The 9,707-nt window shown below is 41.0% G+C and overlaps 1 protein-coding gene across 1 annotated transcript in view; it reads left to right on the top strand.

Annotated features, from left to right (window-relative positions):
- Positions 1–9,707, top strand: part of HECW1 (HECT, C2 and WW domain containing E3 ubiquitin protein ligase 1) — a gene marked incomplete at its 3' end in the record, with an annotated part of 299,400 nt that overhangs the window by 41,409 nt on the left and 248,284 nt on the right. The gene's annotated exons all lie outside the window — the stretch shown is intronic.

Below are 9,707 nucleotides of genomic sequence, written 5' to 3'. Positions count from 1 at the left end.
TGACAGGAGGCATGCCCAGGCAAGGGTCAGCCCCTGGCGTACTGAGCATGTGTGCTCCATGCAGGGATGTGCAGTTTCGGGTGTCTGTAATGGTGGGGTACAATGATAGAGTTGCTGGTTCTGCAGGGTCTTTTGTTTTTCAAATGCTGGTCTTGCCTCTGTTCCTGGGTGAGGTATGTGGTTCCTGGGTGAATCAATGCGAGGTGATGGCCTGGTCGTTATAGGCCATTCAGTAGAGGCCTCCTACCATTGTATTTCAATCATTCTCAAACATTCTTATTCATCGGAGAACCAATTTACATGGGAGGGGTACAATGAATCATATTATTGCAGCATGGGATGCCCAGGCAGAGGACACAAGATGGAGGTTTGACATATAAAATGGAAATTTGACATGACTTTGGTTCACTTAAAAACACAGGCCTAAACTATACAATATCCATATGAAACAATAAAAATCAATACAAAAATGATAATAATACAATATATAACAGTAAAAATTAATACAAACCTAATAATTAAACAATGGATATCCAAAACCAAAACTTGCTAGCAAAATAAAAATGTTCAAAGCTTATCCTAAGTTTGAGCTCACTTATACTTATCTATAGGGAATAGAGAGGGAGAGAAAAGTCAGAAATGGTTGGGGAAGGGGAGGGAATAAAAAAAAGAAATGGGGGGGTTTTGCTACAGTTGTGGCGAGCTTCAGGCGGGTGATGGCCACCCGGGTCAGACACAGACCTCTGGATATGTTTTCTCACCCTTGACTTTGGCTTCATCTATGCCTGTAGGTTGGCCATTTAACCCCTCTGACATGGTTACACTATCTGTAAAGTTAGACTAATGAAAGAAATACCTGCTTTGAGGAGGATTACAGCTGCTGTTTGAAATTTGGCTAAGTTGCCAAAGTTCTTGGGTTAACTTTCCCTTTGCCCCTCCCCCCCCCCTTTTGTGGCCTTGTGAAAGGCACCCCAGTCTGTTCTCTGGTCTCCAGATGTTCTGTTTTTGTGTTTAGACAGAGGTTCAGGCTGCATTTTTCTCCTGCAATCCACCGTGATTGCTGGAGCAGCATCGCAATTGGTTGAGCACCTTCAGTTCTTTTCTCCCTCAGGAACATTGTCTATAGTGTCCAGACAGTTTTACAGAGCACAGTGCTATTTCTTTTAGGACAAAAGCATTTCAGATCAAACATATCATAAGGCAATAGAGAGTCTGTGTCACTGCCAAGCTTACCAGGTATTTCCCAGCAGCTGCATGGTGTGCTGGCCTCTGCATTGCCCAAGTTTATCAGTTGTTTATTCCAGTCTGCAATAAATTCCCATTTGTCTTTCGATCAACTGAATGACGTTCTCTCCTAGATCAGTCAGGATTACCTGGTATTTTTGTCAGTTTGTTCGGTAGGCTTCTTTAGTCAGCTCGGACCACAGCACATAGTTTCCTCCAGGCTGAGGCTTTTCCAAACTAGTTTACTTGTCTAGAGATTTGGATTTATTAGCCTTCTAGTGATTTTAGTTCCTGCGGGAAACTCTTTAAATATTCCATGGGCTTCTAGCTTATGCACATCTCCATTTTTCTGTGGCCATAGGGCCTTACATCTGTCACATGAGTATTGTTAATATTATTACGAGCAATCACCAAAATTCTACCCACAAAAGGATATGGGAGCCACCAGTGTGGACTTTGGCACATTGGCGAGTAGCATTTTTTCTCTTGTATACATGGTAAAAAAACAGTTACCTTGGGCCCAATGTAAGAACGTGTTTTCCAATGAAATAATATTACAGGTACTGTGAAACACTTGACCCATTCATCAGCCAAAGAGACTATCCATTTCCAATGACACAGCTAATGCTAATGCAATATCCATGTGGCAAAGACAAGGAAGCACAGCAGACAGGTAGCACTCATCTTGCCTGTGATGAGCAAGAATTGCTGTAATTTTGCTGCCTCTCTTCTCTCCAATTTATCCCACTTGTATTTACCTCTCCTCTTCAGGTTTCCTCCTGTGTTTCTCTCCTCATCTCCTCTCCTCTTAACCTTTCCTGTCTCCTTCCCTCTCCCCTCTTATGTTTCCTCACCCTCTTCCCACTTCCTTTTTCACTGTTGTATAGGGGTCTAAGCCTTGAGTGATTGAAATGGAGGTATACGTGTTCTTAAAGTCAAGCCCATACTTGAGTCTGTGACAGATGAGGGGAAAAAGCACTTAGCATCTTAGAGAATCAAGCCCTAGTTCTTGAAAACACTTCCCATAAAAATAATCTTTGAGAGGACTGGAGCGAATTGTAAACAGCACAACTGTAATTCAGTCAGAGAATATGTTCAGTGTCCTTTTGTGTCTACAACAAAGATGTGATGATTGGAAAGTTTATTATAATGCAATGTGTGTTTTTAAATAAATGAAACAATTACTGCATGATAGCTATTATACAAGCACTGTACCTATCAAAACAGTGTTATGTTCATACATAACATGAATAAACAGGCAGCAGAAATTTGCAAACAAATTAATGTTGCAAAATTTCAACTTTTGGAGTCTGATGCCCAGCTCACTGAAGTGGATGGAAAGATCCCTGTTGACTATTATTATATTAGCTGTAAGACTCTTGATCGGTTTGCAAAAGAATAGAAAACTAGTAAAAAGTAACACTGATATTCAGAAAATTTTCTTTTTTTGCATAGGTTTTATATGCCTTTTCCTTTGCTCATTTTAATTTGTAATCAATAAATGGGTATTTTTCTGCATACATAACTTATGTAATTTTACTTTATTGGTAATTCATACATTGTGGGTTGGAAGGATTTCCATGACTGAAAAACAGATCACATAGGGTAGGCCAGTTTGCATAGAAAATGATCATCAAGGGCATTCTGCCAACTCTAGGTAATTTTAGGTCAGATAAACCTATTGACCAAAAGTACTTTTCAATTCCAAACTAAAGCAAATTTGATCAAATAGATGCCATAAACCCTGCTGTAATTCCAGTAGTGCAGCATTTTTTTATTTATAAGGGATCAAGGCATAAAATGTTTCTATTTTTATGCAGCAGTTTATATTAAGGTTACGTAAAATAAGACTTTTACCTCAAACGATAAATCAAGCTAATGCATCTTAAGCAGTGTGCTGAGTTCAGAAAGCTCTTTGCCACTGAATTTGTCTCTAATTTCAGGTATCTGTTTCATTGGGAATGCAGCCTACTCTGTCCAGTATGTTTTTAGCTCATTATTCTTTGAACATATGAAAAGGGGAGCGGATGCATTTCTAAGCAAGACAGCCATGTTTTCTCTTATTTTCTCATTTTAGCTGAAACCAAACTGACTGAAAAAGATTTTCCATCATTCGTAAATTTCCCCCTGTTGCTTGAGCCCTATCCTACTCCTCCTGGTTTACTGTCTGTGGGATTTCTGGGCAAGATCTCAAATACCAAAGTCTTGACTGCTTAATATAGACCAGGGGTTGGTAACATACAGCCTGCAAAGCCCCTGGATTCAGCTCATGTGAGTCCAGGGGCACTATTTGGGCAGCAGGAGGGCATTGCCTGCACCCATGCTGGGCCTGGGTAACAAGGAGCTCTGCCTGTGCTGCAGTTGGGGAGCAAGGAGAGGGAAGAAGCAGTGGTGGCTCTTGTAACCAAGTCAGAGCACTTGCCCACCTCGGATCTGAGCCAGGTTGTTTCTGTCTATGGCTCTAAAAAATTGCCAGCCACAGGTATAGATTGCTTGCAGTGCATAAGTTCCCATAATGGTTTTCTTGGGACCTTTCAGCTTCTTGACCTTGGTCAAAATTTCCTTTAGTTTACTAAAGAACAGCCTGGTTTTCTGTCAGCCAGCTGTTGCCTTTCATCTGAGAGGTAGCTTTTTCAGTAGTGCTCTCTCTATTACTTAGGAAATGCTTAGGGAATCATTGAGGAGAAAGATACAGTGCAAATTGTTATTATTGGTAGTAACTAATTTCTGAATTGGGCAGTTTTCCGCCCTCAGATTTTCGTTATTGTCTGCTTTGGTGATAAAGCCTCATTTATGGTGACTGTTGTAAGATGCTTCTTTTAGTAAGATATGCCCAAAGCAGGATGTCCCTAGCACAGTAAAATATGCCATTGCCCAGCTAATCATCAAACTAGCTGAAAGGTTAAGGCATATTTTCAAATAAAGGAGAGTGGTGAGGGAAATGGAGTATAAGAGAATGCTTCACTGGAAAAAGTCTAAAGCTATTGGCGTCTGATGGAAATACATGAAAGGCAACAGCATTAACTCCGCTGCGCCTGTGGTATAGAGGTAAGTCACAGCATTTTGCTGTTTGCCTTGGGGAGGGAAAGTGTACAGTGTATTTTAAGGTTACTGCCTTTATTTGTGAGACATCTCAGTCAAGAGCTGAAGTGGAATTTGTTTGTCTTTACATAAATATTCATTCTCTTAAAAATATATATTGTCTCTATATTTAGGTATGTGGGGAAGAGGTATAATGTGTATATGTATTGAGCCATGCACAAATTTGAGTTAGGTGGAAGTGATATCTGTGAATAAAATTGGACAAGTACGTGATGCATGTATCCTTCCATTTATGATATGCCGGGAAGTACATCACCTTCCAACTAAACCAGGTCGCCAGGATATCATCTAATATCTCAGACACAATTTCAATAGCTGCAGTTCTTCTACAGAAGAACGTAATATTTTCTCCTTCTTCTGTACCCCTCTCCCCACCCATCCCCTCAGTTGCCCTTACATAAAGCCAAGAATAAGAAAATTGTAGTTCTAGATAAGCATCTGCTCCTCTAGGTAAGACTCTCTTCTCTGTAAACCCCAGCACCTGACCTGATTGTTCCCTCCCTACAGACACGTGGGATAGGGACTCTCCAGACTCCTGTGAGGAAAAAGAGAGACAGACAGACAGATTGCTTTCTCCAAAGTCCTTTAACATCAATTGACAATCAGTACCACATCCCCATCATAGAGTAGGAGCTTCCCAGTCCTCTGGCGACGGATTGGGGAGGGTCAGGCAAGGGGGAAAACTAATGTCTGGATCCAGCAACTCTGAGAAAACAGCTTTCTATTTCTGCCAGCCAACATTACTACCATAGATCTTCAGTATATGTCTGTGCTGTGCTTCTGAAGGCTCAGGGTTCAGGCCCTTCTGATTTATGATCAGGACGAAGATTGTTACTTACGTATAACATGGTTTGTTTTTATTTTTCTCCTGAGGAAAAAAAAAACCTAGGAAAGTACATTGAAAACTAAAATGCTAGCTTCATATTTGACTCTGTAAGCTTAATTCAATACCTCTGTATGGCTACAGCTAAGTAATTGAGCACCTACTATTTTCCCCGCAAGACTCCTAGAACTTAGCTCAATGCAGACACGTAACATAGAAGACATTCAGCCTGAAAATTTCAACCTGCTTAGTTTGAAAAAGTTACAAGCAACTGAAAACAGGGTCTAATAAAAGAAGGCAGGGAGCAGCTTTAAGTATAGGCATTGCTACCAGCCCCACTGATAGTAATATTAGCAAACTATTTAAATCATATTTTCTCATATTAGTATAGACTGTGCACTACGTACCTTGGGCATGTCTACATGCGCCTCTACAGCGCTACATCGCCATCACGGCATGCTATGAAAAGGGAGTGCGTCACTACAGCAACGTAGCTGCAGTGTCACAGTTTGTGCCCACCGCTGCTACGTCGCTGTAGCGCATTGCTACAGCGATGTGGTATCTCGTGCAGACGCACCCCTTAGGTGTACTCCCAGAGAATGATGGGTATACATTTTGATTGTCTGAGTATCATGTACATGATTTAACCAATACTGTGTGTGAGATTTTTTTTCTGTTGAGATAATGTATATATTCCCCACAGCTGAACAAGTCTTCTGGCATGATTTCTCTCCTTTATTTATAACTCACTGCTTGGGGTTTTTGTGTTTTCTTTTGTGATATACAATTACATAGAGTGTGTCTACACGTCACTCTGTCGCGATATAGCAATGCGCTACATTGCCGCATGGCGCGCTACGACAACATACCAATCACATACCAATCACGTGGGTCTACATGTGATCGGCAGCTACATTGCCTTAGCAGCTCACTCCCCCTGTATAGTGTGCCACTATGGCAACATAGTGGCAAAATCTAACTGTGCACTGCGCACATGGCTCAGTAACCGCCCATACTGCACCATGCTTTAGTACTTCCAAAAGGAAGTATTAAAGCACAGCAATGTGTAGATGTGCCCATAGTAAAAAGGATTTGTGTGTGCTTGTATGTATGTGTATTCTGATCCTTTTCACTATCTAATTGTACACTAAAAACAAAACAGAACACAAAAACCCCTACATGTAAGTATAAATGAAAGAGAGAAATCACCATAAGACTCATTCAGTTGTGTGGTAACCATAGAGGTGCAGGACATTAGTACACTAAAAAATTGCCACTTCCATTCGGTGCTGGAAACTAATGGTATAATTGCTGGTAAGTAGCAAATCAGCAATGGGAAAATGTATTGTCGATGTCATTTGCCATTTATAATTAAACGCTGCAATCATTAGTGACCTCTTTAAAAGGATTTCCTTTTTAAATCCCTCAAGAGAATATCACCAAAGAGTATAGAGTCAGACACCCACTTATCTTGCTCCTTTGAAAATATTTTTGCGTAAAAACAAAGAAATAAATAACTCTGGCCAATCTGCCTAGTGCTTTTTTCTTTTGTGAAAGTTTAGGTTCTTTTCTATTTAAAAGAAGTCTGTTATCAGCTTAACCTTCAGCATGTTTCCCTCTGCTTTCTCCCGCTGTATACTGCTTAGTGGCCCTGAGAGAGTCTTATATGCTTTTATTAAGTTACTGGACACAAATCTTGCTCTGAATTCTGCAGCAGTTCAGTCCTTCAGAGCACTGATTTAAGAACTGTTTAACAAGCTAATTAGTTGCCCCTTTGTGTGTGTGTAGTATAATATCGTATAATTATAGTATATATGGCAGTGCGTGTGTCTATGTAGTATATGTAATATGCACACACATGATTTGTATTTCCATGTATGTGAAATACTGTAATAAATTTAAATAATATAGATAAAAATAATAATGCTATGTATACCACACTACATTTAAACAGCTGATACAGATCAGTCTTTTTCCCCCATTTCTTATTTCTGTTGAAAACAATTGGTCTTTGGGCCTGATCTTATGATATTCTGAAAGCCTTCACATCTGATTGGAAGTTGATCATTAATATTCCAGAGGATCAGCTTTATTGATTAACCATGTCATTATTCTGAAGTCGAGGCTTCTTTATCAAAGACCATTTTTTAAACCTGGTTAGGCAGGCACAGAATTATTGTTCACAATGATCTGTCCACCTCTGTGGAATGACTCTGTGATGCTTTGCCAGTCTGACATGTGCAGCCTACTTCACCACCTAGAGCTTCACTTGAGAGGCTGAATTCAGTGAAGCAGCTCTGTAATGCCTGAGCCCTTGAATAGCTGACAGTGTGGCACTTCTAAGAATATGTCATCTTGACAGTACACCAAGATGACTAATACCGTAAGTTTGTCTAATAGAATATTTTATCCTAATTTGATTTATAGTGTATATTTACTTGAATTCAACTCGGGCACAATGTCTGTTTTTCCATCTTGCTTATTTACTTAATTTTGCAACTGATTTGACCAAGGCAATAGGAAATTAAATAGCTTGACTAATGTCATAAAATGTAAAGTTCTGAATTTGAAACCAAGATGTTTCTGTGTTTTATGTTCCCATACATTTTATATAACTACTAACCAAAATAGCTTTCTGTGGGGGCAAGATGTAACTACATACATAGAACTGTACATACATACACTGTAAGAGCCTCTCGATGAAATGTGTGTTTGTGAGAATGTACTTTATTATGAATCCCTTGTAGCTGAAGATGAAGTTCTGCCCAGGGGGAACAGTACGAAGATTCCTGTACAGGCCTACAGATTTATCTAAGAATTTATTTAATAGGAGAGTGCTCACTGACTCCTACTAATGAAAACTTCTTGGGACATTTCACAAAACTAAAGTCCATTTCAGTCTAAAGTTTGAATAATGAGGTCAAGGTTTGGAGAATCAACATGTTCTGTCCTTAGTCATTGCCTCAGACTATGCATTTATAGACATGAATGATTGGTCAAGACAAGAGTCTGAATATTGATGGTTGGTTTTATTGTTAGTTCTCTCTGAATGCAAACTATCATTGTAAACAGGATGGTGTAACGGGATGTAATTTTTTAGTAATGAAATTGGGGTAGGATTTGCATGCAGTTTTAGGGGTTGTGGGCCTGTGTCCTGGCAAGTTCCAAATGTGGCCCTCTGTATCCAAGCAAATCACTGTCATGGTTCAGTCTCTTAAGTTAGGGCCCCATCTACACGTTAAATTTAAGACATGATTAACCAGTTGTGACCCAGCCACGCATTCAATCAGTTAAGGGCGTAATAAAACAAGGAATAAGCCATAGAGTTATTTCACAAAAGATGTGGAATAACTTTGTGGTTTGTTCTTATCATGGCATTAATTGAATATGTGGCCACTTCTTTGCCACAGGGGTGCCCCACACATTGCCCCATCTGTGAGCCTCGCAGCTTGCTTATGCAGGGGGAGTCCAGGATCACAATGCCAGGCTCTCCCTGCACTGGCAATAAAGCATGATAGGATCTGATGTGGGATCCCACGATCACACCTCCTGCCACACACATGTGGCATAGCATAATTGCATAGATCGCACATCAGATCCTATCACAGCTTTACCTGAATGTCTAGAGGTGACTTGCTTTAGATTAGTGACCATCACTGTTATTTTAAAATAAGCTTGTTAGTCTGGGGCTTGCTGTCTCATAACATACCATAATTACAATCAGTTGATTTATCCTTCTATGGAGGAATCTTAGTTTTTGAATACCTGGTTCTGATATAACTCATTAGGAGCAGGTCATGTCAGACCAACCTGATTGCCTTTTACGATCAGGTCACAAAAGCATTGGATGCAGGTGTCGCCATGGATGTAGTCTTTCTGGACTTCAGCAAGGCCTTTGACACTGCCTCCCACCCCATCCTCATTAAAAAACTAGGCGACTCTGGCATCGATGCCTACACGGTCAGATGGATTGCGAATTGGCTGAAGGGTCATACTCAGAGGGTGGTGGTGGATGGGTCATATTCAACCTGGGGGGAAGTGGGCATCGGAGTCCCCCAGGGCTCGGTCCTTGGGCCCACACTGTTCAATTTCTTTATCAGCGATTTGGACGACGGGGTGAAAAGCAACCTGTTCAAATTTGCTGATGATACCAAAATTTGGGGTGAGGTGGGCACGCTAGCAGGGGGGGAAAGACTGCAGCAAGACCTGGATAGGTTGCAAGGGTGGGCCAACAAAAACAGGATGCGTTTCAATATGGACAAGTGGGCAGTAGTAACCGGCAGCACACTTATAAGATGGGAAACTCCCTTCTTGAGAACACGGAGGCAGAAAGGGATCTTGGAGTCAGGCCACAGCTGGAGTACTGTATCCAGTTCTGGGCACCCCACTTCAAGAGCGATGTGGACAACATTGAGAGGGTCCAGAGGAGGGCCACCCGCATGATCCGGGGACAGCAGGGCAGACCCTACAATGAGAGGCTACGGGACCTGAACCTGTTCAGCCTTCACAAGAGAAGGCTGAGGGGGGACCTTGTGACCGTCTATAAACTCACTAGGGG

Source organism: Alligator sinensis, unplaced genomic scaffold, assembly GCF_000455745.1.
Source record: "Alligator sinensis unplaced genomic scaffold, ASM45574v1 scaffold254_1, whole genome shotgun sequence".
Classification (NCBI taxonomy): Eukaryota; Metazoa; Chordata; order Crocodylia; family Alligatoridae; genus Alligator; species Alligator sinensis.
The sequence above is the reverse complement of the archived record's forward strand: the minus strand, read 5'-3'. Positions and strand labels throughout refer to the sequence as shown.